We start from the raw sequence: 26,490 nt of genomic DNA, 5'->3' as shown, positions 1-26,490 counted from the left end.
ATAAACTGCAGCATGCTGGCTGTATTCCTGTCCTCCACAATCTCCCTAAGTTTGCTCAAACTCACGTCCATTGAGTCAGTGATGCCACCCAGCCATCTCATCCTCTGTTGCCCCCTTCTCCTCCTGCCCTCAATCTTTCCCAGCATCAAGGTCTTTTCCAATGTGTTGGCTCCAATCATGTGGCCAAAGTATTGGAGCTCCAGCTTCAGCATCAGTCCTTCCAATGAGTATTCAGGGTTGATTTCCTTTAGGATTGACTGGTTTGAACTCCTTGCTGTCCAAGGGACTCTCAAGAGTCTTCTCCAGCACCACAATTCAAAAATATCAATTCTTCGGCACTTGATCTTCTTTATGATCCAGCTCCATAAAGGGATTAAATTGGCTTTCATAAAATCTATCCATTTGGACAAGGTGGCTTACAGAAAAGACAAAAAACAGCAAATCAACAGGTTCTCTGCTGAAGCTTAATAGTCTCAAGGTATTGACAGTAAAGTCTAGGGAGAAAAAGGTGCATCTCATAAGGAATCATACACATCTTTAGTGGAACATGGAGCTTATTAAGATCATATACATAAATATTCTAGAGGCTGAAAGAACTCCTTGACTGGACCATAATCCAAAATATGGCAAAACATACCAAAACAAAAATATAAGAATTAAAGAGAACTTGATCTCCCAACCTTCTATGGGCAAGATACACCTGTTAATGCTAGTTAGCCTCCAGAGAGGGTATGCAATTTAATACTTTCTTTAGATGTGTCAAAGGAGGTTGAAAAAGAAAGGATCTTTTTCTACCTTTTTGAGGTGGAACTGTAACCAAGAGAACTTGGTGATATCATCATGCAGGAGAACTGAGGGCTGATCCTGGAAGGTTCCCTATCCCCAGAGTAGGTGAGCTCTCAAAATGTTTCTGAAATAATTTCAGGCTTCTTATGTACCAGTTATTTTATGCTTCCCATTCTCCTTTTCTAGCACAATGTTTATTGAGATCAATACACTCCTGTTCTGCTACTAAATAGTTGGTGTGCATGGAGGAAATAACTTGTCTTTGTGGTTCACACAGCTCTAATTTAAGAGAAGTCGCAGTTATGATGTAGAGATAAGCATGGACCCTGGACTGGAGTCTAATTTCATGGTTGGTTGAGATTTTTTGAGATGTCTTCTTTGGGGTAGAATGTGTTTATTTTGTATGGAGATAGAAAGGAATGAATGCCATATAATTAAAAGGGTGAGATATAATAGGTTGTATTATTGTTCCTAATTATTGGCTTCCCATCATAAGAGATTGAGATATCTTCCTATTGCCATATGAGTGAAGGTGAATGTCCTTGGGTGGCATTTCCATCTTTCACCCATTGATATGAGACACAGCCATCTGATTTAATCTGGTCAATGGGATAAAGGTTGAAATGCTGACTCCATATCTGAGTGGAGCCATTAAGTGAATCAGACTCTCTCATTTTCTTCTGCTATGGGAGCCGTATGTCTCAGGGTGCAGCTGCTTCTGCAGCCTCAATCCTGTAACGTGGACATGAAAAGCAAAGTAGGGCCTCATCTGGCACATAACCAATATGTAACTGGAGTTAAGCAGTAGATTTTGGTTACTTTAAAGGTGCTAAGCTTCAAAGGGATCACCTTGGAAAAGCTGAGTGGTACGTGAATATTTTAAAATCTTTTTTTCTTCTTTTCCCACTTTTGTTTGACAAGGGTGTGAAAGGATAGCAAAGGCATTTGCCACTGAGATATTAAGGAAAACAGCTAGGCATTACCAGGAATAGTTTGGAAGCATGATAAGGCAAAGTAATAAAAAAGAGGTCAAAATCAAGATATAGCCAATGGTTTCTTAATTCCACAATATAAGACACATGGGAGAATGTTTAAGTGTAGTCTCAAAGCAAAGCTTTCATTCTTTCAACTTTCATACAACACTCACTGCCATCAATATTAATGAACACATTAATATTTATTTAAAAACACGTTTATTAGTGTATTAAAGCGCAACCATTTTCTTGACCAGGGGATGGATTCTTTCACTATCATCTGTTTTCTCCAAAACAGTCTCAGCTAATGTTAAGATACCCTTGCTTTACGAGTTATCCACACAATTCATCTTTGGCATTTCAAAAGCTCATGGATTTTGTGAAGCAGCCTTCTATTTTCACCTTTTGATAATGCAGCATATAATGAGGTTAGCTCATCTACCATACTGAACTTGACACAAAGAAAACTAGGATAAAATATTGGTCATCAAATCTAAAGATTCAGATTGTACTATTGCAACATTACACAAGAATGCACATTAGGAAAAATTGTCAGAGGCTTTTAAGGTGTCAGAAAGGGCAAGATCTGCATGGATAAATTATGAGAATTTTTTCCCTTTATTCTATTATGCCAAAAAATACTACCACCAGTCTGGTCTTCTCTATTGTTGAGCCTGATCTTTTGAAATAATAAACCCTAAACTTTCTAAAGCATTTTCCTATTTATATTGGTTTTATGTTCATATATTTATGTTTCTGAGCAGTCAATTCATTCACACTTTCTTCTCAGGTTTCTGTACATTGTGATACCAGTCCTGTGCTAGACTATTCAGCAAGTATAATTATGAAATTTTTACAGAAATTCAACTTTAATGTAAATAATATAATTTCATTGTGCTATTATTTGCTTAGAGAAACAGTATTTTAATATTATTTAGGAGTGTTAGTAGTTTTTAATGTTAATAGGAAAATAATTCATAAGAGATTACCAAAAAGGGGGATTGTGGGAAAAAGAATTCTATAGTAATATTGGTACTCATTATTTCTACTAAATAATTGCAATGATAAATATCAAATATTTTTATAGCCCTTGTTTTATGCCATGTATAATTCTAAGCTCTTTAAGTATGTTAATTCATTTAACTTTAAAACAATACCAATAAGTGGCTATTTTATAGATATATCTATTTTACAGATGAGGAAATTTAGGTGCAGATAAGTTAAGAAACTTAACTGTGGATACACAGCTAATAAGTGGTGGATTTATCAAATCCAGGCAATCTGAACTAGAACCTCTCTTTTAAACTACAATAGGTTCACAAATACCAGTGTTAAAATTTTGATTACCGTGCAAATATTCTCCGTTTTATGCTAATGTGCCATAAACCACAAGGCTTTTGAGTTTTGTAGGGAAAAGTTCATTAGTGGGATTTGTTGTTCAGTTCCTAATCTAAACCTTTTATTTTGCATAGAGATGTTTGCCAAAGTTTGTGTTTACTTTCCATACAATATAGTTTTGCTGCCCTAAGTTATCTTAAGTTACTGAGTATTTTTTTATGGGTCTTACTCACTAAATTAGGTACTTCTAAAAGGTAGGCAGGATGATTTATTTATCTTGCTGACTCTCTATCATCAATGCCTGTCTTTGGAGCCTCTTGTAAGTAAAAGACACCTTCTCATTGCTTATGTAGGTTCATTTATCTTCAGTTTAAGTCAGCCCTAACATTTGACTTATTGAAATGGTGTGGTCTTCCTGTTATTGTTCCCCAAATATGGACCAATATATGGCACTATATGCAATCATCCAGTATCTTAGGGCAGGCCCTCTGATCACACGTTTGCCCAAATTATTCTGAAATAGAAACAAAACATTCTACTTTTGGAGTGTATACAGTGTGTTTCTTTTTCTTACAGGTATGGAATAAACACTTGCAGAAAACTAGAAGAATGGGATTCACTAGAGAAACTATTTTAAAAAATATTATAAAGTGTTTTATTCATTGATGATTAGGGAAGAATGATTGATTTTCATGATTAGGCATTGGATTCCAAACCAATAATAGCAATGGCACTTTTGCTGGAGAGATTAAGGCATGTATAGTAAGAAACAATATGACTGATAAATAACCTATACTGAGCAATTTAAGATAGTAAAAGAAAACAAAAACACAGAAGAGGAAAAGTAAAACCATTTTCTAGTACATGGAATAAATATCTGAGCTAGGTGCTGAAGGATAGGCAGGCGATTTGGTCTGCTGCTGCTGCTAAGTCGCTTCAGTGGTGTCTGACTCTGTGCAATCCCATAGACAGCAGCCCACCAGGCTCCCTCGTCCCTGATATCTTCCAGGCAAGAACACTGGAGTGGGTTGCCATTTCCTTCTCCAATGCATGAAAGTGAAAAGTGAAAGTGAAGTCGCTCAGTTGTGTCTGACTCCAAGCGACCCCATGGACTGCAGCCTACCAGGCTCCACTGTCCATGGGATTTTCCAGGCAAGAGAACTGGAGTGGGGTGCCATTGCCTTCTCCTTTTTCCTTTATAGATAGTGAGAAAAAATCCACGGTGTAGGTAGTGACTGGAAGTATATAATTATATTCCAGAATAGCAGTTAATTTCAAGGATATGCGATAATTTATTTTTGGATGGACCAAAAAAATAGATCAAAGGTGAGCCCCAGGGAACTTACTATTTGAAGTTCAAACAGGCAGTTGGTATCTGGGCTGTCCATAAAGTAAGAAGGCCTAATCTTCACTGTGACTCAGATGCAGAAATCCATTGTCTAGAGAGAAATGTGCATGAACACAGCTGGGTTCTCTAACTAGTGGGTTGTGAACATTGATTCACAACTCTTCTAACCATTAGAATCATCTGGCAGAAATTTAAAATATCTAGATGCCCAGAATCCAATGCTAGATAAGTGAACCTGTAGTTTAATTAACATTCATTAACTAATGACTTGATCATTAGTTAGGTGTTTTGTTGTTGTTTTCTGTCTCCTGTTGTTTGTTTATATTTTGGTTTTAGTTCGTTTGGTTTTGTGGTTTAGATTCCTGGTGGTTCTAACCTACAACCAGGATTGTGAGCTTCTGCTTCAAAGTGTGCATAGCTACTAGGGATTTTGTAGAAACACATATTTTGATTCACGAGTCTGCCTGGGAGCCTGCATTCCTACCAAGTGCCCAGGTGCTACAGGTTCACACACTACACACAAGCCCATGAGGCTCTTCCCCATGATAATAACACTTAGACATAGGGTAAAAAAGGTTTTTCTTATTAGAACCAGATAAGTATTTTTGATGAGCTCACATTTCAGAATTAAGGTCTAAAAGTAAAAAAGGACATAGTTTAGCTTTAGGTTATCCATCTAATCTGTGCTGGGGAAAGTTTTAAAATTAAGCTTCAAGTTTATTACTGGTGTTTCTTATTCTTTTAAAGAATTCTGATCTCTATATGGCTTCAACTTACTTTTTATAATTTCTACAAACAGGAGTATTTTGTCAAGCTTTACTTTTTGGAGTGTGTATCATGAATTGATAATTTGTGTATGAAATAATTTATCTAGAAAATATACATATTTTTGAAAGGCTAATATTCTGACTCTTGCCACCCTTACTTATAGTTTGTACCACAAGAATACAAACTTTGTTTCCTATTTCTTTAAAAAACCTTTGAACATTTTATGACAAGATTTTACTTACTGGAAGTGTGAATTTTTAGGTGACTTTAATAATAGCAGCTACCAGATTCATTTCAGAAGAATCATTCCATTCACTTAATCTTTTTTGAAATTGCATTAAGAAATAGTTAATCACTATAAATTTGATACCATTAATTATTTCTAGAAAAATGCATTAATAAAAATTAGAGAACAAATTGTTAACAAGAGTAAAGTTTGCTTTTTTGAATGTTGTTGCAATGTTTTAGGGAATCTACTAGGGTCATGAAGTGCTGATAAAATGTACACAGTTATCACTATTTGCTGTTGTTGTTTGTTTGGTTAGTCATTAGAATAAGCAATGGCTTTCTTCTGAATCCTGATATTTGAATGAATTTCATTGTACTATTTAAGTTAAGCTATTATGTTAGGCAGGGTGGAAAGCCATGTCAACACTTTAAGTCCACCTGCTGCTGGTGCTGCTGCTAAGTCGCTTCAGTGGTGTCTGACTCTGTGCGACCTCATAGACGGCAGCCCACCAGGCTCCCCCGTCCCTGGGATTCTCCAGGCAAGAACACTAGAGTGGGTTGCCATTTCCTTCTCCAATGCATGAAAGTGAAGAGTGAAAGTGAAGTTGCTCAATCGTGTCCAACTCTTAGCAACCCCATGGACTGCAGCCTACCAGGCTCCTCTGTCCATGGGATTTTCCAGGCAAGAGTACTGGAGTGGGGTGCCATTGCCTTCTCCGTTAAGTCCGCCTACTTACTCTTAATGGAATAAATAATGCATTTAAAATTTATGTGTTGCAAGTCTGTTTTCATGAATTTATATATATATATATATATATATTTGTACATAACAGTATTGGGATTTTAGAAAATATGCATGCATCTTATAACAGATTTCATCTCTTTATTAATAAGATATGTGGAAAGTCATTTGTATTTGTTTGCTATTGCTGTGCCCCAAATTATTACACCTTTTGGAGCCTAAAGGAACACAAGTTACAATCTGCTAAATTAGAACAAAATTTCCGTGGTCAGGATTCCTGCTGTTGGTGAACTGGGTCCTTTGCTCAGGTTTTCACCGGGATGCAATTTTGGTGTCATTTAAGGCTGTGATCTCCTCTGAGGCTTGGAGTCCTCTTCCAAGCTCAAGCCCAATCTTGTTGCCAAGATTCAATTATTGCAGTTATAGGACTGAAGCTCGCAGCTCTGCACAGGTGCTCACTGTTCTCTAGCATGTGACTCTCATCAAAATGTGACTGTTTTCTTCATTAAGGCCAACAGGAGAGCACATCTGACATGTGAAATCTCTCTGACTTCTTCCTGACTCTGACCACTAGATCTTTACAAGGGCTCATCTAATTGGATCTTCCTCAGACTGGAGACCTGCATTCAATCCCTGGGTTGGGAAGGTTCCCTGGAGAAGGGAAAGGCTACCCACTCCAGTATTCTGGCCTGCAGAATTCCATGGACTGTATAGTCCATGGGGTCACAAAGATTCGGACATGAATGAGCAACTTTCACTTTCAGACTTAATATTCTAACTTTTTATTAACTTGAAGTAAACTGATGAGAGGACTTACTTCACTGGAAAATTTCTTCATTTGTGTTATATAACATAATCTTATCACATGAGTGATATCTTTTCCATAGAGCCATGTGGGCTTGACCCCCATCTTCCTGTTGAGGTGGGGCATGGAAGGTGGGGGCATCCAACCAAAGGGGATTATTCTGGAGCCTTAAGATCTGATGGAATTGCCTTGCTACATTTTAGACCTACTGATACTTAGAGTCCATTTTCCTCACAACTTCTCCCTTTTAGAATGAGACTGTCTGTGCCTTTTGCATTATTGCATTTTGGAAGTACATAACTTGCCTGGTTTGACAAAGTCACAACTACAGTGGGATTTTGCCTCAAGATGAATTGGATCTCAAGTCTAACCCATGATGTCATCTTAAATGAGACTCTAGACTTTAGAGTTGATGCTGCAATGAGTCAAGAATTTTAGAGCAATTGTTATGAAATTAATATAACTCACATGTGAAAAAGATGAATCTGGGGGGCAGAATGTTAGAGGCTAAAAGTTTGTATGGTATGGTGTGTGCATACTCAGTCATGTCTGACTCTTTGTGACCCCCATGGACTGCAGCCCTCCAGGCTCCTCTGTTCATGGAATTTTCTAGGCAAGAAATACTGGAGTGAGTTGCCACTTCCTTCTCCAGGAGATCTTCTAGACCCAGGGATCAAACCTGTGTCTCTTGCATCTCCTGCTTTGGCAGGGGGATTCTTTACCACTTGTGCCTCCTAGGTATCTCCCCCTCAAATTTATATGCTGAAGCCCTATCCTCACCCCCAGTGAGACTGTATTTGGAGACGGGGCCTCTAAGAGTTACTGAGGTTAAGTGAGGTCATAAGGTGAGGCCTTGATCCAAAAGGATTAATATCCTTACATGAGTCGCCAGAGAACGCTATTCCTTTACACCTTTCTGTGTCTCCACATGCAAAGAAAGGCCATGTGAGCACAAAGCAAGAAGGCAGGTCTCTGCAGTCCAGAAGGAAACTTTCACCAGACACCTATTAGCAACTTGACCTTGGACTGTTAGTCTCCAGAACTGTGAGGAAAACAGTTTCTATTGTTTCAAGCCATCCGGACTGTTTCATGACGACAGCGCAAGTGGACTGATAAACTAAATCCTACAGTATGTTTGGTTAGCTAAAGTAGATGATGTCACTGTTATGCAGCCTCTGCTAATGTGTTTCCCACAGCAGTTTATCAGAATTTTCAGTTGATCCACATTTTTGGTAACACACAGCATTTTCTATCTTTTTAATTTCAGCCATCCTGGTGGGTAGATAGTGATACATTAGTTTTATTTAACATTTCAACAGTAATGAAATTTAATACTTTTTCTTACTTTTACTGGATATGGAAGTATTTCTTTCATTAAGTGTTGAAGCCATTAGCTCTTTTTTTTTAAAAAAAAGATGAGCTTTATTTTCTTATAAATTTTTAGTCTTTTATATCTTTTGCACATGATTTAACACCTCTCTAGTAAGATATACATTTTGCAGATACATTCTTCAAATTCATGTATCTCTTTAATGCTTTTGATTAACATAAATTCTTAAATATATTTCAATTAATATTTTATGGTTAGCATTTTGGAGTTTGGCTAAAAATTCTCTGTTTACCCCAAAGTCATGAAGATGTTCTTCTGTGTTTTTGATTAAAATCTAATTGCTTTATATTCCCATTAAGAAATATTCAATACAATCTATATGGAATATCTATGTGTATTTGCTGTAAGAAAGGGTCTAAATTCATTTTTTCCCATATGGATAAATAATTAGTTTCATTTACTGAGAAAATACCATCTTATCTCCACTAAATTGCATGCCACCTTTGTCATAAATCAAGTGACTGGATATATATTCATATGTTTCTGGCCTTCTTATTCTATTTCACTAGCTGTTTTTTTTTTTTTCCTTTTGCTAAAACCCTGCTATATTAATTAATATTAGTTACTAAAGTTTTCATTAATGCTTGATAGCTGGTAGTGAAAAATTTCTGGCTTTATTCATCTTCTATAACATTGCCTTTCTATTCTTGGCCTTTTGTATTTTCATATGGATTTATGGGTCAGTTTTAATTTCCATGAAAATGCTCAATTATATATGAGAAAAATTGGATTGAAATCATAGATTAATCTGACACAAAACGACATTTTTACGCATTGGGTCTTCCATTCCAATCTATACTCATTATATGGGGCTTCATTTTTACAATTTTTCTTTAAAAATTTGATCTAAATAATGTTTTGTATCTTTAGTATACAGGAATAAAACACAACTTTTGGTAGGTTGCAATGGTTTTGATTCTAATATAGTTGTTATTATTTTAAAGAATTTTATTTTTAATTTGCTTGTTCATGTATAGAGGTACATTTTTTTAAATTAATCATGTATATAGGAAAACTATGAGATTCACAGATTTATTCTATAGGTTTTTCTGTAAGATTTTTTTTAAATGTCCTAGGTACAAAATCATTTCATTCCTAAGCTGGAAATTTTAATTTCTTCCCTTCCAATTGTTATAGTATTTCTTTTTTTTTTTTTTTTCCCTTTTCATGTGTGTATTTGTCCACTAGCTAAAACCTCATAATGTGCTCGGCATAATGTTAAACAAACAGGGTGACAACAGACAGCCCTGTAGTACTCCTTTCTCAATCCTGAACCAATCAATTGCTCCATACAGGGTTCTAACTGTTCCTTCTTGACCCATTTACAGGTTTCTTAGGAGACAGGTAAGATGTCTGGTATTCCCATCTCTTTAAGAGCTTTCCATAGTTTGTTATGATCCACACTGTCAAAGGCTTTAGCATAGTCAATGAAACAGAGGTAGATGTATCTTTCTGGAATTGCCTTGCTATCTCCATGATCCAGTGAATGTTGCAAGTTGATCTCTGGTTCCTCTACCTTTTCTAAATCCAGTTTAGACATCTGGATGCTCTTGGTTCATGTAATCCTGAAGCCTAACATGCAAGATTTTAAGTATAACCTTATTAGCAAGGGAGATGAGTGCAATTGTCTGATGTTTAGAACCTTCTTTAGTACTGTTCTTCTTGGGAATTGGGATGAGGATTGACCTTTTCCAGTCCTGTGGCCACTGTTGGGTCTTCCAGATTTGCTGACATATTGAGTGCAACACTTTGCTGGCATCATCCTTTAGGGTTTTCAATAGCTCTATTGGAATTCCATTGCATCCACTAGCTTTATTGACAGCAGTGCTTCCTAAGGCCCAGTTGACTTCACATTCCAGAAAGTCTGGCTCTGGGTGACTGACCGCACTATCATGGTTATCAGGTTCATTGAGTTCTTTTTTGAACAGTTCTTCTGTGTATTCTTTCCATCTCTGCTTGATCTCTTCAGAATCTATCAGTTGCTACTGTTTCTGTCCTTTATTGAGTCCATTTTGAGGGGGAATGTTCCTTTGATATTTCCAATTTTCCTGAAGCAATCTCTAGTCTTTCCCCTTCTGTTGTTTTCTTTTAGTTTTATGCACTGTTCATTGAAGAAGTCCTTCTTGTCTCTCCTTTCTATTTGGCTGCTCATTTTAGTTTAAGTATGAATGTTGCTAACAGAAGCTAATGATCTGAGTCACAATCAGCTTCAGGTCTTGTTTTTGCTGACTATATACAGCTTCTCCATCTTTGGCCACAAAGGATGTAATTAATTTGATTTCTGTTATTAGTTCAGTTCAGTCACTCAGTCATGTCCGACTCTTTACAACCCCATGGAACTGTAGGACACCAGGCTTCCCTGTCCATCACCAACTCTTGGAGCTCGCTCATACTCATGTCCATTGAGTCAGTGATGCCATCCAACTATCTCATCCTCTGTCGTCCCTTTTTCCTCCAGCCTTCAATCTTTTCCAGCAGCAGGGGCTTTTCTAATGAATCATTTTTTGCATCAGGTGGCCAAAGTATTGGAGCTTCAGCATCAGTCCTTCCAATGAATATTGGAAGGAAGGGTTGATTTCCTTTACAATTGACAGCGTTGTTCTCCTTGCAGTCCAAGGGACTCAAAAGTCTTCTCCAACACCACGCTTCAAAAGCATCAATTCTTCAGCGCTCAGCTTTCTTTATAGTCCAGCTCTCATATCCATACATGACTACAGGAAAAACCATAGCTTTGAGTATATGGAGTTTGTTGGCAAAGTGATGTTTCTGCTTTTTAATACACTGTATGGGTTGGTCATAGCTTTTCTTCCAAGGAGCAAGGGTCTTTTAATTTCATGGCTGCAGACACTGTCAGCAATGATTTTGGAGCCCAAGAAAATAAAGTTTGTCACTGTTTCCATTGTTTCCCCATTTATTTGCCATGAAGTGATAGGACTGGATGTCATGATCTTTGTTTCCTGAATGTTGTTTTAAGCCAGCTTTTTCACTCTCCTCTCTCTTTCACTTTCATCAAGGTTTCTTAGTTCCTTTTCTCTTTCTCCCATAATGGTAGTGTCATCTGCGTATCTTAGGTTATTGATATTTTTCCCAGCAATCTTGATTCCAGCTTGCACTTCAATCAGCCTGGCATTTTGAATGATGTACTCTGCATATGAGTTAAATAAGCAGGGCAATAATATACATCCCTGACGTACTCCTTTCCCAAATTGGAACCTGTTCATTTTTCCATGTCCAGTTCTAACTGTTGCTTCTTGACCTACATTCAGATTTCTCAAGAGACAGGTAAGGTGGTTTGGTATTCTCATCTCTTTAAGAATTTTCCACAGTTTGTTGTGATCCACACAATCAAAGGCTTTAGTGTAGTCAATGAAACAGAAGTTTTTCTGGAATTCTCTTGCTTTTTCTATGATCCAACTTATGTTGGATCATAGAAATTTGATCTCTGGTTCCTTTGCCCTTTCTAAATCCAGCTTGACATCTGGAAGTTCTTGGTTCATGTATTGTTGAAGCCTAACTTGGAGAATTTTGAGCATTACTTTGCTAGCATGTGAGATGACGGCAATTGTGTGGTAGTTTGAGCATTCTTTGTCATTGCTTTTCTTTGGGATTGGAATGAAAACTGAACTTTTCCAGTCCTGTGGCCACTGCTGAGTTTTCCAAATTTGCTGGCATACTGAGTGCAGCACTTTCACAGGATCACCTTTTAGGATTTGAAATAGCTCAGCTGGAATTCCATCATGTCCACTAGCTTTGTTCATAGTAATGTTTCCTAAGGCCGATTTGACTTTGCACTTCAGGATGTCTGGTTCTAGGTAAGTGATCTAGGTAAGTGATCCCACCGTTGTGGTCATTAAGATCTTTTTTATGTAGTTCTTCTGTGTATTTTTGCCAACTCTTCTTAAAATCTTCTGCTTCTGTTAGGTCCATACCATTTATGTCCTTTATTCTGCCCATCTTTGCATGAACTGTTCTCTTGGTATCTCTAATTTTCTTAAAGAGATCTCTAGTCTTCCCATTCTGTTGTTTCCCTCCATTTCTTTGCATTGATCACTTAGGAAGGCTTTCTTATCTCTCATTGCTATTCTTTGGAACTCTGCATTCAGATGTGTGTATCTTTCCTTTTCTCCTTTGCCTTTTGTGTCTCTTCTTTCCTCAGCTATTTGTAAGGGCTCCTCTGCTACTGCTACTGCTACGGCTGCTAAGTCGCTTCAGTTGTGTCCGACTCTGTGTGACCCCAGAGACAGCAGCCTATCAGGCTCCCCCATCCCTGGGATTCTCCAGGCAAGTATACTGGAGTGGGTTGCAATTTCCTTCTCCAATGCATGAAAGTGAAAAGTCAAAGTGAAGTTGCTCAGTTGTGTCTGACACTTCGTGACCCCATGGACTGCAGCCTACCAGGCTCTTCCGTCCATGGGATTTTCCAGGCAAGAGTACTGGAGTGGGGTGCCATTGCCTTCTCTGAAGGGCTCCTCGGACAACCATTTTGCCTTTTGTTATTTTTTTCTTGGATATGGTTTTGATCACCGCCTCCTATATAATGTTATGAACCTGCATCCATAGTTCTTCAAGCACTGTGTCAGATCTAATCCCTTGAATCTATTTGTCACTTCCATTGTATAATCATAAGGGATTAGATTTAGGTCATACCTGAATGGTCTAGTGTTTTACCTATGTTCTTCAGTTTAAGTCTGAATTTTGCAATAAGGAGTCCATGATCTGAGCCACCATCAACTCTCAGTCTTGTTTTAGCTAATTGTATAGAGCCTCTCCATCTTCCACTGCAAAGTATGTAATCTATCTGATTTTGGTATTGACTATCTGGTGATGTCCATGTGTCAAGTTGTCTCTTGTGTTGTTGGAAGACTGTGTTTGCTATGACAATGCATTCTCTTGGCAACACTGTTAGCCTTTGAACTGCTTCATTTTGTACTCTAAGGCTAAACTTGCCTGTTATTCCAGGGAGCTCTTGACTTCCTACTTTTGCATCCCAGTCCCCTGTCATGAAACAGACATCTTTTTTGGTGTTAGAAGTTTTGGTACTAGAAGATCTTGTAGGTCATCATATAACTGCTCAACTGATATTAGTAGAACTGTACAAAGTTTCCTTTGGTTAATATATGTATGCTCTTTGTCCTTTCACTTTCAAACTTCCTCTTGCCCTAAGCAAATTAAATGTATATTCATATTTTTAAGTAGATTTAAAAATCCAAGAATTTTACTTAAAGTGATTAGCCTATTTATATTTAAGTTGTTATTTATATATGTATCCACAATCATACTAGTCATTTTGTGACTCATTTAATTTTCACTTCGGGATTGTTCACCTTCTTCCTGATTCACCAACATTTTTTTCTTATTTTTTCTTTAATTATATCATTCTAACTATTTAATTATTCTCTTAGTGGTTACTATTGGTAACAACATTTAGTATTTATTTTCATTATCAAAATAGTTTCTTTATCTATAAAATACTGCTAGAATATCAAAATATTATCTTCCTCAAATTCCCAATATACTACATTGTGGCCATGCATTTGAGTTTTAGTTATAATTAAAATCACGTATAGCATTACAGTTATTTTTTTGTATAATCTCTAATTATATTTAAACCCATTTTTACTTCTTAAAAAATCCTTCTTTTCTTCCCCCATTTTTATGTTTCTGTTTAGGACCTTTGCCTTTTTGAAGAAATTAATTTAGTCTTTCTTTTAGTAAAACACTGATGGTGGTAAATTATCTATTTGTCAGAAATTGACTCTGTTTACCTTCTCTTTCACAAGAATATCTTGGGTATCTAGGTTAGCATTTTTTCCTGGTGAGCTGTAAAATGTCATTCCATTGTTTTACTTTTCATAATTTATGTTGATTAGTCATCTCTCTGTCTTGTTGCACCTATTAAGATAATGTAGTATTTCTCTGGAGAAGGCAATGGCACCCTACTCCACTACTCTTGCCTGGAAAATCCCATGAACAGAGGAGCCTAGTAGGCTGCAGTCCATGGGATTGCGAAGCGACTTCGTGATCTGAGCGACTTCCCTTTCACTTTTCACTTTCATGCATTGGAGAAGGAAATGGCAACCCACTCCAGTGTTCTTGCCTGGAGAATCCCAGGGATGGGGAAGCCTGGTGGGCTGTCATCTCTGGGGTCGCACCGAGTCAAACATGACTGAAACGACTTAGCAGCAGCAGCAGCAGTATTTCTCTAGTTGTTTTTAAGATTTTTTCAAAAAAATATTTTTCTGTCATTTTCTTGGTATGGCTTTCTTGGTATTTATCCATAGATTTTGTTAATCTTCACAAATCTCTAAATGGGCATCTGCCAGGAGATTTGAAATTCTGTGCTATTGTCTCTGCAAATATTTTGCCCCATTCTCTTTCTCATCTTCTTCTATGATTCTCATTATAGGTATATTAAAATTTTTAAACATTTTTTGAAACATGACTTACATGCTCTGTTTTTTCTTTTTCATACTTTCTTCTTTCTCTGCATAATATTTTGTATTTCCTATTGACTTCTCTTTCAGGTTACAAAACTTGTGTTTTTCTACTTGCAGTCTGCTATTCAAACCATCCATTTAATTCTAAATTCCAGGATTTTATTTTTCAATTATGGAAAGTTTTTGTGTTCTTATGTTTCAATATTCTGATGAAATTTCTTTCTCTTTACTTATTTTTTTTTGTATTGACTCTGTATTTTCTTAAACAATAGTCGAATATTTAAAATATTTGCTTGCAAATTCTGTTATCTATGTATTCTGTTAAATGTCTTCCGACAGTTTTTTCTTTATTTTTTTGCTTAAGTCTTTTCCTCTTCTCAGATCTAGTATATAATATTTTCATTGCATGCCAGATATTATGCATAAAGGAAACACAGAAGTTCAATATGTTGTTATTCCATCTGAGGATGTTCTTCCCTATGCTAGACAGATAGGAAAGGGCTGAAACCTCAATGAAATCATGACTGATTTGTTGGAGAACTTGGTTGTAGTTTTACTGACTCATTCTATCTTTGCTTTGTTTCTTGGCCCTGCCAGCCTTGAGATTTGATTGAAAGCCATTGTTTTTGTTCCTTTCTTTCTCTTTTCCTTTATCCTAATGGGATTACAGCAAACTGAGATTTACCCTCTAGAATTTCCCAATTCAATACAGTCTATAAGACTCTAGAATGTCTTTTTGCTGCTTTTTAGAAACTTTTAAATAGCTCCCAATCTTTCTGCAGTTTTGAAATTCTGCAGTGTGCTTTAGAAAACACTAGCTTAGTGATAAGACCTCTCAAATTTTAAAATTGTTACTCATATGGTGCTTGATATCTGTGACTGGTTCATGTTGATGTATGGCAGAAATCAACACAATATTATAAAGCAATTATCCTCCAATAAAGAAAAGAAAAAAAAGAGATTTTAACTGATTTCTCTTTATCCCAACAAAGTATGTAAGATGAAGGTAAGCTATACCATCAAATTTGACTAGAAAATGCCCACAATTTAGTAAATGCTTCAAGTGAAAAAATATCTGGTGAACATGAAGTCCCCTTGAAGACTTTCTCTACTTTCTGGTACTTTTGTTTCTTTTTTTTTTTTAATTTTTTTAAATTTTATTTTATTTTTAAACTTTACATAATTGTATTAGTTTTGCCAAAAATCAAAATGAATCCGCCACAGTTTCTTTATAAGTTCATGTCTTTAAAAATATTTTTTTGAAATACATTCAGCTTTTAAAAAGTCTTTAAGGGAGAGCATTCCCATCACAATCTATTGTATCCTTCTCATAGTGGGAGCTCTCAGTGAGATATCTTTTCCTTTTTTTAAGTCAAATATATTGAAAGTACAATTTAAATATATAATCACCACCAAAACCATAATATAGTATGTAGAATATTCCCAGCACCTCCAAAAGTTTCCCTGTGGATTTTTCTGTCAATGACTTCCTTCTACTATCAGACCCTGGCAGACATTAAGTCCCCTTCCTATATTTGTGCCTATTCCACAATGGAAATACAGGATAATTGGGATCATAGAGCATGCAGTCTTTTGTGCATGCCTTCTTTCACTCAGCTTAAGTCTTTGTAGATTCATCCATATTGTTACATATATCCATAGTTCATTAATGTTTCTGAAAAACATTTTATTTATTTTACTTGAGTTGACAGACGTTTGTCATTTTTGTAGATTTGGTAATTATGAATGAAGTCACTGTATCAGGACACACATTTCCAGACCTTGAGGAGAGGGTTAAGGGCATGTAGGCTGTTTCCAGCTGTTATTGACATATAGATATTTGGGTAGGCCAGTTTTTATTTCATTTGCCTAGATATATAGGGGTGAAATTACTCTGTTGTGTGTAAGTATATGTTTGCTTCATAAGAAATTGACAAACGGTTTTCCAGCAGAGCTGTATTATTTGACAGGACCCACTAGCACTGCAAGCAAGTTCTACTTGCTCAACATCTTCACTAACGCTTGATATTTTCCATTTAATTATAGCCAGTTAGTATGTAGTGGTTTTAATTTGCATTTCCCTAATGTCTATTAATGTTTTTAAGTGAAATATCAAATTTTTTGCCTTTCTTATTGGACTCTGACTATTACTTGAGTTGTAAAAATTCTTTGAATATTCTGCATACCATGTCTTTCATCAGATATATACGTTATAAAAATTTATCTCCCTGTCTATAGCTTGGATTTACCTTTTTGTAACAGTATCTTTGTGAGTATGAAGTTTCTTACTTTGATAAAATTTAATCTGTATTCATATATATATATGTATGTATAAAGTTATATGCATGTCTTTATATGTATTTGCATCAGATCAGATCAGTCGCTCACTTGTGTCCGACTCTTTGCGACCCCATGAATCGCAGCACGCCAGGCCTCCCGGTCCATCACCAACTCCCGGAGTTCACTGAGACTCACATCCATCGAGTCAGTGATGCCATTCAGTCATCTCATCCTCTGTCGTCCTCTTCTCCTCCTTCCCCCAATCCCTCCCAGCATGAGTCTTTTCCAATGAGTCAACTCTTTGCATGAGGTGGCCAAAGTATTCCTTCCAAAGAAATCCCAGGGTTGTTACCATCTTTCTAAATTCCATATATATGCTTTAGTATACTGTATTGGTGTTTTTCTTTCTGGCTTACTTCACTCTGTATAATAGGTTCCAGTTAGTCTTATGGACTCTGGGAGAGGGAGAGGGTGGGGAGATTTGGGAGAATGGCATTGAAATATGTATAATATCATGTATGAAACGAGTCGCCAGTCCAGGTTCAATGCACGATACTGGATGCTTGGGGCTGGTGCACTGGGACGACCCAGAGGGAGGGTATGGGGAGGGAGGAGGGAGGAGGGAGGAGGGTTCAGGATGGGGAACACAGGTATACCTGTGGCGGATTCATTTCGATATTTGGCAAAACTAATACAATATTGTAAAGTTTAAAAATAAAATAAAAATAAAAATAAAGTAAAAAAAAAAAAAGGAAATCCCAGGGTTGATCTCCCTCAGAATGGACTGGTTGGTTCTCCTTGCAGTCCAAGGGACTCAAGAGTCTTCTCCAACACCACAGTTCAAAAGCATCAATTCTTCGGTGCTCAGCCTCCTTCACAGTCCAACTCTCACATCCATACATGACCACAGGAAAAACCATATATATATATAGCTTTCCTGATAGCTCAGTTAGTAAAGAATACACATATATATTTACATATATATCCATGTCTATATATATATTTGAATATATATATATATATATGTGGCTTTCCTGATAGCTCAGTTGGTAAAGAATCCGCCTGCAATGCAGGAGATCCTGGTTCAAATCCTGGGTGGGGAAGATCCGCTGGAGAAGGGATTAAGCTACTCACTCCAGTATTCTGGCCTGGAGAATTCCACAGACTATATGCTTCCCTTTTGGCTCAGCTGGTAAAGAGTCCTCCTTCAATGCAATGTGGGAGACCTGGGTTTGATTCCTGTGTTGGGAAGATCCCCTGGAGAAGGGAACAGCTACCCACTCCAGTATTCTGGCCTGGAGAATTCCACAGACTATATAGTTCATGGGGTTATAAAGAGTCGGACATGCCTAAGCAACTTTCACTTGCAAATATAAGAAATGTAAATGTATGTACCTAAACAATCTTTCCATAGCAGAATAATATTAGGATTTTCTACTTTGTTTCCTTCTGGAATTTCTGTATTTTGCCAATTGCATTTATGTCTGTGATCTGTTTTGAACTAATTGTTACATATGGTACCAAGAAGAAAGCTGTTCCTTTATTTTTTCCTGTACTAATGCTCTTTTCCAGCAGTTATTCTATCCATGTCCCACTATTGTATGGTGAAAGACAGTGGAGCAGATAGCCTTTATCATTAATTTCATAGATCTGATTAAGTGGTATTATCCTGTAGGAGTTATACTTCAGGATCTATTCTTGAGGTGCCTCATCCACACTGGGAACTAATATAAGTGATTAAACTTCAAGATGCTACTGCAAGGGATAAAACTTTTACAAATTTGAGGAGGAAGGAGGAAATGTAGTTTGCACACAAAAGGTACAAATGCATAGAATGTGGTATAAATGATAGGATGTTATTCAATGATTAGGATACAAGACTGTATGTTTTTCCTTTCTGTCCCCTCTCTGTCTATCTCTCTTATTCTCTCTTTCTCTCTCTCTCATTCCCCATTTCAGCCTGATATATTGTGACCCTTCACTAATGGAGAAGTCTCATATAGCAACAAGCTGAAGCTAGCCTCTGGCCAATAGCATATAAGGAACTGAAGCTCTCCATCCAACAGGCTGTGGAAACTAAATTCCGCAAACAACCATGTAAGAGAGTTTGAAGCAGTGCCTGTCTTAGTCTGTTCAAGCTATTATAACAAAATACCACAGACCAGATAGCTGATAAGGAGCACCAAAAAAGTATTGCCTACGATACCAGTTCTAGAAGCTGTAAACTCAAGATGGGAGAGATCGTCTTCTGGGTCTCACACTTCTTCTATCCCCACATGACAGAAGGTGCTGGGAAACTCTGTGAAGTCTCTTAAAAGAGCAATCATCCCATTCATGTGAGCTTCATTCTCATGACCTAATCATCTCTCAAAGCCCCCAGCATACTAATAATTATCTCACTTGGGGGAGTAGGACTTCAACATGTGAATCTGGAGGGACACAGACCTTCAGACCATAGCAGATCCTTTCCCAGTTGAGCCTTGAGACTGCTATGACCATATCTGGCACTTAGCTTGCAGCCTATGAGGGACCTTGGGTAGGAGGCATTCAGCTAAATTTTACCCAAATTCTTGATCTACAGAAACTCCGAGATAATAAATATTGTTTACTGTTTCAGTTCAGTTGCTCAGTCCAGTTTGGCTGTTTGCGACCCCATGGACTGCAGCACGTCAGGCTTCCCAGTCCATCATCAATTCCTGAAGCTTGCTCAAACTCATGGCCATCAGGCACATGATGCCATTCAACCATTTCCTCCCATGTTGCCCCCTTTTCCTCCCACCTTCAATCTTTTCTAGCATCAGGGTATTTTCTAATCAGTCAGTTCTTTGCATCAGTGGACAAAGTATTGGAATTTCAGCTTCAGCATCAGTCCTTCCAATGAATATTCAGGGTTGATTTCCTTTATGATTGACTGGGTTGATTTGCAGTCCAAGGGACTCTCAAAAGTCTTCTCCAACACCACAGTTCAAAAGCATCATTTCTTTGGTACTCAGCTTTCTTTATAGTCCAACTGTCACATCCATACATGACTACTGGGAAAGCCATAGCTTTGACTAGACAGACCTTTGTTGGCAAAGTAATGTCTCCACTTTTCAATATGCTATCTAGGTTGGTCATAAGCTTTTCTTCCAAGGAGCAAGTGTCTTTTAATTTTATGGTGGCAGTCACCATCTGCAGTGATTTTGGAGCCCAAGAAAATAAAGTTTGTCACTGTTTCCATTGTTTCTTCATTTATTTGCCATGAAGTGATGGGACCAGATGCCATGATCTGAGTTTTTTGAATGTTGAGTTTTAATCCAGCTTTTTCACTCTTGTCTTTCACTTTCATCAAGAGGCTCTTTAGTTCTTCTTCACTTTCTGCCACAAGGGTGGTATCCTCTGCATATCCGAGGTTATTGATATTTCTCCTGGCAATCTTGATTCCAGCTTGTGCTTCTTCCAGCCTGGCATTTGACATGATATACTCTGCATATAAGTTAAATAAGCAGGGTGACAATATACAACCTTGACATACTCCTTTCCAATTTTGAACCAGTCTGTTGTTCCATGTTCAGCTCTAACTATTGCTTCTTGACGTACATACAGATTTCTCAGGAGGCAGGTCAGGTGGTCTGGTATTCCCATCTCTTTAAGAATTTTCCAGTTTGTTGTGATCCACACAGTCAAAGGCTTTGGTGTAGTTAATAAAGCAGAAGTAGATGTTTTTTTCTGGAACCTCCTTGCTTTTTCAGTGATCCAAAGGATGTTGGCAATTTGATCTCTGGTTCTTCTGCCTTTTCTAAATCCAGCTTGAACATCTGAAAGTTCACATACTGTTAGAGGCTGGAATACTGGAGTGGATAGCCATTTCCTTCTCCAGGGGATATTCCCAACACAGGTATCGAATCTGCGTCTCCTATGACTATTGCATTGGCAGGTGGATTCTTTACCACTGAGCCACAGGGCTTCCCATAGGAATTTATATGGGCAACAAATACCTGAGATATCCTTACTAAAATATGAAACAATTATCTGGAAAGCCTTATCACCGTGTGCATGTCAAGGCTTAACTTTATCAGAAATGATATCCTCTCCCCTATTCCCTCCTATACATTGCTTTCCTCTCTTCCTTACAAGTTTTTTCTGATGAACATTCCCCCAAAGCATATGTGTGCTGAATCCCTGTCTTTTATGAAACACAACTGAAGACACTAAGAATTGTACCCATGCTTATTTATATTCATCCTTAGGGTAATTTTGTCCAAATGGTGGAGGAAGAATTGTGGATACCCAAAACTTCTGTGGCGCAAAAGACACAGAATGCTGAGCACTGAGCCGACCTTTTTGTGCTTTATAGCAGGTTCCCATTAGCTGTCTATTTTACACATGGTAGTATATATATGTCAATTATACTCTAGTAAATACAATACTAGAATAGTATCTTCAGATTCTATCCAGAAGGTCCATTTTACTGCAAGTTTTGTCTCCAGGTAAAATATTTGAGGAACTGGTGATTCTAATGAAGAAATAGAAAAGAACATTTTGCCAGAGTGACTCCCTAAGATCCAGTTAACTAGACAGATTAAAGGAAGTGGTGTAGGTTTCAAAATATGGTCTAGCATGAGAGGACATAACATCATCCTCAAGCCAAAGATTTTTCTAGTAAAAACTAGACCACCAAAGATCAATGTTTAGATTATTCATTACTGCATTTATTGTGTGTGTGTGTGTGTGTGTATCTTTCATTTTCAATCTGTATGAGATGATGGTTGCTTACCAAACTTACTGTGGTAATTATTTTGTGGTGTATATAAATCAAATAATTATGCTTTACACCTTTAACTATACAGTGCTATTTGTCAATTTTTTCTCAACAAAGCTAGAAGAAAAAAAATAAAGGATTTTTCTAAAATACAAAAGATACATTAACATCTGTATATTGTAAATAAAATCCTTTATTATTATATGGTGGAAGTGACAAATAGATTGAAGGCATTAGATCTGATAGAGTGCATGAAAAACTATGAACAGAGGTTTGTAGCATTGTATGGGCGGTGGTGATCAAAACCATCTGAAGAAAAAGAAATGCAAAAAGGCAAAATGGTTGTCTGAGGAGGCCTTACAAATAGCTGAGGAAAGAACAAAAGTGAAAGGAAAAGGAGAAAAGGAAAGATATTCCCATTTGAACAGAGCCCAATGAATAGCAAGGAGAGATAAGAAAAGCTTCGTCAGTGATCAGTGCAAAGAAATAGAGAAAAATAATAGCATGGGAAAGACTAGAGATCTCTTCAAGACAATTAGAGATACCAAGGGAACATTTCATGCAAAGTTGGGCACAATAAAGAACAGAAATGATATGGACCTAACAGAAGCTAGATATTAAGAGGTGGCAAGAATGCAGAAAAACTATACAAAAAATATTTTCATGACCCAGATAACCACGATGGTGTGATCACTCACCTAGAGCCAGACATCCTGGAGTGTGAAGTCAAGTGGGCTGTAGGAAACATCACTACAAACAAAGCTAGTGGAGGTGATGGAATTCCAACTGAGCTACTTCAAATCCAAAAAGATGATGCTGTGCTACATTCAGTATGCCAGCGAATTTGGAAAACTCAGCAGTGGCCACAGGACTATAAAATGTCAGTTTTCATTCCAATCCGAAAGGAAGGCAATGCCAAAGAATGCTCAAACTACTACACAATTGCACTCATCTCACGCGCTAGCAAAGTAATGCTCAAAATTCTCCCAGCTAGGCTTCAACAATACATGAACTGAGAACTTCCAGATTTTCAAGCTGGATTTAGAAAAGACAGAGGAACCAGTGATCAAATTGTCAACATCCATTGGATCACTGAAAAAGCAAGAGAATTCCAGAAAAATATCTACTTCTGCTTCATTGACTATGCTAAAATCTTTGAATGGGTGGATCATAGCAAACTGTGGAAAATTCTGAAAGAGATGGGAATACCAGACCACCTTACCTGCCTCCCAAGATATCTGTATGCAGGTAAAGAAGTAACAATTAGAACCAGACATGGAACAATGGACAGGTTTGAAATTGGGAAAGGAGTATGCAAGGGTGTATATTGTCACCTTGCTTATTTAACTTACATGCAGATACTAAATGCCAGGTTGGATAAAGCTAAAGCTGGAATCAAGAATTCCAGGAGAAATATCAATAACCTCAGATATGGAGATGACACCACCCTTACGGCACAAAGGGAATAGGAACTAAAGAGCTCTTGATGAAAGTGAAAGAGGAGAGTGACTTAAAACTCAGCATTCAAAAAATGAAGATCATGGCATCCAGTCCCATCACTTCATTACAAAGAGATGGGGAAACAATGGAAAGAGTGACAGACTTGATTTTCTTGGGCTCCAAAATCACTTCAGATGGTGACTGCAGCTGTGAAATTAAAAAACACTCCTTTGAAGAAAAGTTATGACAAACATAGCCAGCTTATTAAAATGCAGAAACATTAATTTGCTAACAAAGGTCTGTCTAGTCAAAGCTATGGCTTTTCTAGCAGTCAGGTATGAACATGAGAGTTGGACTATAAAGAAAGCGGAATGCCAAAGAATTGACGCTTTTGAAGTGTGGTGTTGGAGAAAATGCTTGAGAGTCCCTTAGACTGCAAGGAGATCCAACCAGTCTATCCTAAAGGAAATCAGTCCTGAATATTCATTGGAAGGACTGGTGCTGAAGCTGAAACTCCAATACTTTGTCCACTGATGCAAAGAACTGACTGATTAGAAAAGACCCTGATGCTAGGAAAGACTGAAGCCAAGAGGAGAAGGGGATGACAGGAGATGAGATGTTTGGATGGCATCACTTACTCAATGACCACAAGTTTGAGCAAGCTCCGGGAGTTGGTGATGGACAGTGAAGCCTGCCTGGCATGCTGCAATGCATGAGATCGCAAAGAGTTGAACACAAGTGAGCAACTGAACTGATTGACTGAAATTAACATAATTTCCAAGTCCTAATTAGTCTTTCTCTTAAAGATGGCTTGTCTAGTAGTTTAATAGATAAAGGATTTTGAAGGGGTAATAGAGAAATTTTTACTCTAGAATTAAAAGTGCTGAAGGTATCACAGAGTCTCATAATAAAGAGAAACTTACATCTCAATTAAATTTAGGCATCATTATGCACAAAATATCAGTGAGTACCAAGAGAGTAAAAAAGAAAAGTCCTATTGATGTTAATAGGTAAAAGGTAAGAGAGAATATTGATTGGATCAAGTATTGCAGAAGTTAGAAGTAATGTGAATAATATCAGAAAACTGGAAGTCAGTCCTCTCTCTAGTAACCTGATGAATATATTCTTGACGTGGAAGACTATCCAATGTTTCAAATACATTAACTCAAGTTTAAAAGAAACACTCTGAATATTTTTTTTTAATTTTGAGTGGATTGGAGATATTGGGATATAAAATATAATATGTATACAGAAATTATTTGGAAAAAGGAAAACAAGTAACACTTACAACTGATAAGATTTTCACCTGATTCACTCTTATAAAACATTTTTAAGAGACTGAGGTGAATTATTTCAAAGGAGGGCTATTTTAACTTTCAGGAATCATGACATAGAAAAAAATTTAAGAAACATAACAGGTTAAGTAGCTTCTTTGAAAAAAGTCGTGGGTTATAACATAATTAGAAACTTTTCATTAGAAAAACTAATATTACTATATTTAAAAGAACTTTATAATAGATCCAACAGGTAAATTGGAGTAGGTAATGGCAACTCACTCCAGTATTTTTTCCTAGAAAATCCCACGGACAGAGGAGCTTGGAGGGCTACAGTCCATGGGGCTGCAAAGAGTTGGATATGACTGAGTGACTGGGCACACACACATATAGGTAAATAGATAGTTAGATAGATAAAGCTACAATATAGATATGTTAATATAGTTGTAGATGTGATATTTGTAACTACATTCCCATCTATATCGATGTCTTCCCTTTAGATCTTTCTCATCTTATATATCTGTTTACAAATACAATCTATACCAGTGGTGAAGAAATTTCTAGTTAAGAAAGTTTAATTTCACTGGATCTTGGTTTTCTCATATGTAAAATATTGAAGATGGGCCCTGTGATTTTCAAAGCCCTTTTTCACTTTAAGTCTTTGAACTCTGTTATTATCTAAGACAGTTTCTACTACAACAAACTTTCATAAATATTTAGATCTTACAAGTGAATTTTATGTGATGATAAAAAAGAAATTCTATTGCTCAGAGTATTTTTGGACATTGCCAATCAGTGCTAATTTTACTGAGTTGTTTTACCTACTGCCTAACACTTGGTTTTTAGCATAAACACATTGTTGGAATTTTATCAGTGCTGAATGTCTAGTTTTTGTCTGGTTTTTTAATCTGGATAGAATTCATGTAATTCGTGGTAATTTTAAGATATACAGTGGTTTCTACATTTGTACCAAAGGATTTTCTTCAGTACTTTTCTTATCTTGGAAAGTTTGTGTGTATATGACGTGCTACCTAATGTTTCTAGCTGTCCCGTAATAGTATTGATGCAACAGTAACCACCCTGGCTTTCAATAAATTAAAGTCACAATCACTTCAGCCTCTCCCTTTGCTCTGCCTATATAAGGGAATCTTTTTTTCCCTCCCCTCCATTCCTCCTGTTGACTCTCTGTCCCTCTTCAAAAAGACAGATGTCTTCATTTTTTTTGGAGAGCCTCCTTCTGTTACTGGTGTCTGTGCTAATTTACTGCTATAAAAATTGAGAGAGGTTATAGAAAGAATATGGTAAGGTAAACAGTTTGCAAATTTGATTTAGAGAAAGATGTTAGTTGAATATCATCAGAATTATCATCCTATAAAGACAAGTGTTAACATTCTGAGTCATATGTAACAAAAGAGTTTACCTGACCAACCAATCAACATATAACAAAAGTACAGCAACGCTAAATTTTGTTTCGTTTTCTGCTTCATCTCTCTTATTATCAGTTTTTCTCTTTTCTTTTGCTCCCTTCTTATATGTCTCCTTCAGTCCCAACCTCACTATCTCTTCTTTAATTTTCTATGGACCTGACTTGAATTCAAATAATTAATGTCATACTTGGACAGAAGAAAAAAAAATCATTGCCTCACCACAAGTGCACAAATTTAACTATATTTTTCGTTATGTTTGTATTATCTTCATGATGTGTGGGTAAAAAAAAATCTTCATTTGTTTGTGTTTTAACCAGAGTAAACTTTTAGTTTTATATTTAGGTTAACTCCTAAATTTTAAATTCTTATCCAAGTTTATTCTGATAGAAAATGTGGCTTTCTAAACTGGTAAATGTATGCTGTTGGAGCCTTGTTTGCATCTCATGACTAAAGTTACATCTTGGTCAGTTTTGACTCCAGTCTCATGTTTTACTTTGACTAAGTAAACTAGA

At 36.8% G+C, this 26,490-nt stretch overlaps 1 long non-coding RNA gene across 9 annotated transcripts in view; it reads left to right on the top strand.

The window, feature by feature from the left end:
- Nucleotides 1-26,490, top strand: part of LOC147378299 (uncharacterized) — a 677,507-nt gene that overhangs the window by 530,723 nt on the left and 120,294 nt on the right. The window contains exon 7 of one of the 9 annotated variants that reach the window (XR_015145808.1): nt 3,675-5,954. The exons of the other annotated variants lie outside the window; for them this stretch is intronic. This is a non-coding gene — a long non-coding RNA (uncharacterized LOC147378299). Of the gene's footprint in view, nt 1-3,674; nt 5,955-26,490 lie in introns of those variants that run through there. 9 annotated transcript variants of the gene reach the window in all.

Source organism: Bos grunniens, chromosome 2 (genome assembly GCF_055505025.1).
Source record: "Bos grunniens cultivar Pamir isolate PY7600 chromosome 2, Bosgru_T2T1.0, whole genome shotgun sequence".
Classification (NCBI taxonomy): Eukaryota; Metazoa; Chordata; class Mammalia; order Artiodactyla; family Bovidae; genus Bos; species Bos grunniens.
This window is presented reverse-complemented; position numbering and strand designations above follow the sequence as displayed.